This window comes from Pinus tabuliformis, chromosome 3_1, assembly GCF_031772625.1.
Source record: "Pinus tabuliformis cultivar Carrire ecotype Pingquan chromosome 3_1, CPIR1, whole genome shotgun sequence".
Lineage (NCBI taxonomy): Eukaryota > Viridiplantae > Streptophyta > Pinopsida > Pinales > Pinaceae > Pinus > Pinus tabuliformis.
The window spans coordinates 931,312,708-931,319,496 of record NC_142301.1 but is presented as its reverse complement, the minus strand read 5'-3'; positions in this window follow the sequence as shown (position 1 = coordinate 931,319,496).

Here is a 6,789-nt window from a genome sequence, read left to right as displayed (position 1 = left end):
ACAAATTCTAAAACACAGAAAATAAACAATACGACGAGCATAACACATAAAACACAAATACACAGAGATTTTCCCCTGGATCCCAAAACTGGGACTACCAACTTTATTTTTCATTATGTTCCTTTCAATGTTACAATACATATTTATACATGCTGAAGCATCCAATACCATGGACCAAAAAACCATCGCGTCCAAAACCATGGACCGAAAACCATCACATCCAAAAACATGTGCAAAAATCATGCACAAAACCATAGGTGGGTCCACCCAACCTAACATAGTGTGGGGTTACAGGTACCCCTCAAACACCCTATGACCTCCCCCCCTCTAACCCTCGGTTAACTACGTGGGCTAGTCATGGAAAGAATATGACACAACCCAACATTCTCCCACTTGTTTTTTTCTTTCCATAGGAGGCCACAAGAGAGCTTAGTCATTTATCCAGCCCTACAACGCCCATTGTTTCTCTACACCAAGAGAAATTCTCAAAGCTCACAAATTTTGTCAATGCATCTGCAGTATTCTTCAAAGTGTCCATCTTTACTAGCAACACCTTTTTTTCTTCTATCATATCCCTCACAGAGTGATACTAAACATCAATGTGCTTTGTCTTTGAATGATATGCAGGGTTCTTTGCCAAGAAAATTGCACTTTGGCTATCACATTTTATCCTTATAGCTTCCTATACTAACCCAAAACTTGAACACAATCTCTACAACCAAACTGTTTCCTTGCTTGCATGAGTGGCTGCCATGTATTCTGCCTCTGTAGTTGATAGTGCCACTACAAATTGTTTCTTACTCATCCAACTAACTGCACCTCCAAATAGGTTAAACACATACCCACTTGTAGATCTTCTCTGATCCAGATCTCTAGCCCAGTCTGCATCAACAAAGCCACGAATATCCAACACTCTGTTCAATCCTGGTCTTCCTTGGTAGCACAAACCATAATCACTAGTGCCATGCAAATACCTGAAAACCTGCTTCACTGTTGTCCAATGCTCCTTCCCTGGTTTTGACATAAACCTGCTCAATACTCCCACTGCATGTGCAATGTCTGGTCTAGTACATACCATTGCATACATCATGCTACCGACTGCACTTGCATATGGAACACGGAACATGTCCTCTTCCTCTTCTTGTGTCTTGGGACACTGTTCAGCAGATAACCTCACACCTACAAGAATAGGAACCTTCACAGGTTTACTAACCTGTATATTAAACCTTTGCAGTATTATCTCAACATACTTCCTCTGGTTTAACTAGAGCTTCCTCTTTACTCGGTCTCTTTTAATTTCCATGCCCAAAATATAGTTTGCAGCACCATGATCTTTCATGTCGAATTTGGAAGAAAATTGGGTCTTCAAATCCTAGATAATTTCTTTGTCATTTCGAACCAGCAACATATCATCCACATACAAGACCAGATAAATAACACGGTCACCAATTAATTTAAAATACACACAATGATCTGCTTTTCTTCTTGTGAAGCCAAGTCCCCGTATAAATGTATCAAATTTTTGATACCACATCCTTGGTGATTGTTTTAACCCATACAAAGACTTCTTTAACTTGCATACCAGTTCTTTCTTACCCTTCACTACAAAAGACTTCTTTAACTTGCATACCAGTTCTTTCTTACCCTTCACTGCAAAAGACTTCTTTAACTTGCATACCAGTTCTTTCTTACCCTTCACTGCAAAAGACTTCTTTAACTTGCATACCAGTTCTTTCTTACCCTTCACTGCAAAGCCTTCAGGTTGCTTCATGTAGATCTCCTCTTCCAGATCCTTGTGAAGAAATGTTGTCTTCACATCCATCTGTTCTACCTCAAAATCAAAAGCAGTAGCAACAGATACAAGTAATCTAATAGAAGTTACCTTGGCAACAGGAGAAAAAATATCACCAAAATCAATTCTCGACACCTAGGAATAACCTTTTGCTACCAATCGAGATTTGTATTTCTCCACTTTTCCTTCTACATTTGTATTATTTTTGAACACCCTTGTGCTGCTAATGGCTTTCCTTCCAGCCGGCAACTCCACCAGATCCCAAGCCTCATTTTTGTGCAAAGATGCCATTTCATCAACCATGGCCTCTTTCCAGATTTTTCCATCCTCTGAATCCACTGCTTCCTTCAAAGTTCTGGGATCATCATCAGTAACAGACAAAGAAAAATTTGAATAGAAAGCAGATGGACTATACCTTTCTGGCTGCCTTATTTCTCAAATTGATCTTCTCACAACCGGAGATTGTGGCTCTTCATCTTCTAATTCCTCCTCTGTTGTAGAGTTTGATTCTTCCTCCTTTAGCTCAAACTCTATATTCTTAGGTTCCTTTGGTTGGACTTCATGTTTAATAAGATCTTTCACCTCTCTGAACACCACATCTCAGTTGTACACAACCTTCCTTGATACTGGGTTCCAAAGCCTATAACCTTTAAACCATCCTTATACCCAATAAAGATGCACTTTTCATATTTACTATCCAACTTGGTTCTTTTCTCCTTTGGAACATCTACATATGAATCACATCCAAATACCCTCAGATGTGAAAGAGAGGGTTTCTTACCAATCCATACCTCTTGTGGAGTTTTATCCTCCAATGTTGATGAAGGTGATCTGTTGACCAGGTAACATGTTGTCTCCACCACCTTTGCCCAGAATTCCTGTCCTAACCCGGCACCATTGAGCATGCTTCTTGCCCTTTCCATCAACGTCTTGTTCATTCTTTCTACAACTCCATTTTGTTGAGGTGTATATGGAGTAGTCTTCTACCATGCTATACCACACTTCTTACAATATTCTTCAAATTACTTACTACAAAACTCTCCACCATTATCTGTCCTCAACACCTTTATCTTCTTGTCTGTCTGGTTTTCCACCAGAGCCTTAAATTCTTTAAACCTGTCAAAGAATTCAAATTTCTTCTTAAGGAAATATATCCATGTATTCCTTGAGAAGTCATCTATAAATGATACATAGTACATAGGCTTACCCGGCGATGGAAGCTTCACAGGTCCAAACACATCGCTATGCACAAGCTCTAATATAAGTTTTGCCCTCTTACCACTAGAGGGGAAACTCACCCAATTCTACTTCCCGTATACATAATTTTCACAGAAATAAAAATCCAAAGAGTTATTACTCATACCTTCTACCGTACCTTTACCATGAAGTATTCGAAGGCCCTTCTCTCCAATATGTCCAAGCCTTTGATGCCACAACATGGTCTTCTCTCCAGTGACCACTAGATTTTCTGCTCCACTTTTAGGAACCACGGAACTGTTGCACCCATCAACAACAGTGCTACCTTGCAGCTTGTACAGAGTTCCAATACGAACTCCCCGCATCAATACCAGTGCTCCCCGAACCATCTTGCAGGTATCCTTCTCGAACATTGATTTTACACCTGCATCATCCAGCTTGCTTACAGAAATCAGATTTCTGGCTAATGCAAGAATATGTAGAACACCTAGAAGCGTTCTAACCCTTACACCTTGCAATTTCAACTTTACTTTTCCACGACCAACGATTCTAGCCTTCCTGTCATCCCCCAAGAATACATCACCACCATCATATTTCTCATACTCGTAGAACCACTCTCTATGGGGAGTGAAGTGAAAGGATGCACCTGAGTCAATCAACCATGCCTCATGATCTACATGTGTACTTGAAGAAGCCAAGTACACATCCCCACCTTCATCTGAGGTGGTTTTCACCTCTGCAGAAGGATCATCATCAGATCCCTTTCCTTTATTAGGAGCTTTAGATTTACAGTCCCTTTTGTAGTGCCCTTCCTTTCTGCATTTCCAACACACCACCTTCACCGGTTTTCCTGGAGATTTAGATCTCCCTCTAGATTTAGATCTCCCACCCAATGTGTTAAGATTAGGTATGTTCTATGCTAGAGCAATTTATTTAAATTTTCACAGTTAGCAATCACATCAGCATTATGATAAACTGCAGATAGAACATAAATATAAAATGCAGAAGACAAGCCAAGACAAAAGGACACAAGATGTGGCGCAAGCCAGGGACAAACCCCACAATGTGTGGGGAAACCCTTTGATCAAATCTTCTTTTATCTTCAAAGTTCAGCAGAGAAAGAGAGAGAGAGAAAGATAATACATTTACAACAGAAGTCAACACTTTGACTTATCTGAATCTGAGCATAGATCACTTCCTATAATGATGAGATCAGTTGAAGACATTCTGCTTCAACTGAATCTCCTAGGTGACGGCTTCACCTATCGTAGTGCTGCCTCTCGTTCATCATCTTCATGCTGCTCATCATGCTACATCTTTCATGATCTTATTCATCATCATGCTCATGACTCATGCTGCTCATTCATCATGGTGCCCATTCATCATGTTGCTCATCATGCTATTTAGACTGTGTCCTTTCACAAGTCTGCCAAGGATCTCTTGACCATCATCACAACCTATTTCGATATCAGAGTTATGCCAGGACTTCTAACATAATCTTGGTTGATCCAAGAGAATAGATCTACCACAGTTGTTCATTGAGTTTGGCTGCTACAGGGATGCTTCAATCAAGATCACCATCAAACCGAGACCAAGATTGTAGGATGCTAATGCTATTCCTTTGAAAATAATAGAGACATCCTTTTATGCCATGGCTATCCATCCACGGTTCTTTCAATTCCATCTACACGAGATAAGGTTGACTGTACCTAATAATCAGTCAAGGTGCACTCAATGCCTTTAGACCCCAAAGTGCCCTAATACAATTACGAATCCATTTCTTTTACATATGCGGAAATTCCAGAGAGAAGATGTAAGGTCTGTTCCTTCCTTGCGGATTTGACTTATGCGTCAATTTGAACAGCGTATAATTATATCCATGATCTGTGGGTAAATATCTCCATGAACAGCGTGTTAATTTCTCTCTGAACAGCGTGAGAGAACAGCGTGTTAATTTCTTTATGAACAGCGTGTTAATTTCTTTGGACAGCGTATTAATTTCTCCATGAAAAACAACGTTGAACTGTGTATAACTATGACTATGACTTGCGTTCCATGAGTAGCGTATGTATCTTTGATTGAACAACGTATGACCAGCAAGTATATATATGTGCCATCGCCTGTGGATATATATATGCCTTGCTGCGTTTTTGCCTGCATATATAATTATATTGCTGCGGATAGGTCACAGCGTATCACTGTTAGTATACATTGTTCTTTGATCAGCATCGACCAGCATATACATACATCGTATCACCCCAGCACATGAACTCACGTATTGCGTATAAGAGTTGTGTTGTCGGATCCATTATAGATTAGGGCCTGCGTGTATATCTGACTTCTGGACAGCGTATATCATGACACCCCAGCGTATATATGATTACGTATAAGAGTTGTGCTGCCAGATCCACTATAGATTAGAGCCTGTGTGCCTCGTATCTGACTTTGTCTGCTGCTCATCCTCATATGCCTGCGGCTTCCTGCGGTTAGGGCATCATCCTTGGGCAAGCGTATCTTTTGGTTCTCTCCTTCCAAAAACCCAGACGTGGAGAGGAGATCACCTCAAGAATACATGTCCAAAATGACTTCAAATCCTCACCAATTTATACTAAAAGCGGATGATTGAATAGACACGATGTTTGGGCTTCTAGAGCCCACATAAGAGCTGGTCGGCTAGATAATAAAACCATAACCTAAATAAATTCATATCTCCATAAATACATATCGGAATCGGATGATCTTTGGATCAATCCTACACCTCTCGATGAGAGGGATCCAATAAAAATATCAGCTGCCATAAATAAGCTGACCAACATGGAGTTTGGCCCTAGTTGCCAATTTAACACAATGACTTATTTTTGTTTCTATTCTGGGGCTGTCCTCATACAGACAAGGCATCACCATTCTAACTCTCCATATTTTTCCGTCTCATCTCCTCCGTTAGTAAGGATGAGACTATTTCATCAAACTTCAAGGCAGTTTCATTACTACCTATTACAATAACCAGACTATACCACGAATCTGGTAGAGAACACAACAAACTGATGCACTTATATTCATCTGAAATTTTAATATCAATAGATAATAACTGACTTAGAATAGTATTAAATGCGTTCAGATGTTCTGTCACCGAGTCTCCATATTTCATCCTCAGGTTATACAGCTTTTTCCGCAAGAACAGTTTATTCACCAGAGACTTAGATTGGTACAAATTCCCTAACTTGTCGCAAAAAGCCTTCACCTTAGCTTCCCCGGATACATTCAACAATACTGAATCTGAGACACATAATCATATTGTGCTCTTTGCCTTCTGATCCAACTTCTTCCATTCTTCATCGGACACTCACGTTGGATTACTACCCGGATCTACCAAGATCCACTGATCTTTATCCACCAACAGATCCTCCATCTTGAGTTTCCACAACTCAAAACTCTGACCATTAAATTTCTCGATCTCTATCTTTCCACTACTCGTCGTCTTCTTTCACAACTAGAATCAATCTTGTAGATCTCCCACTGAACAGAGTCTAACACAGGCCCGAGCGAAACCCCTCAGCAACAAAGGTGTCCCCTTGAAGCCAAAACAGCTATGATACCAAATGTAGGTTTTAACCCCATACAGAAATTACCTGCATATGAATTCTAAAACACAGAAAATAAATAATGCGAGAACATAACACATAAAACACATACACAGAGATTTTCCCCTGGATCCCAAAATCGGGACTACCAGCTTGATTTTTCATTATGTTCCTTTCAATGTTACAATACATATTTATACATGCCGAAGCATCCAATAC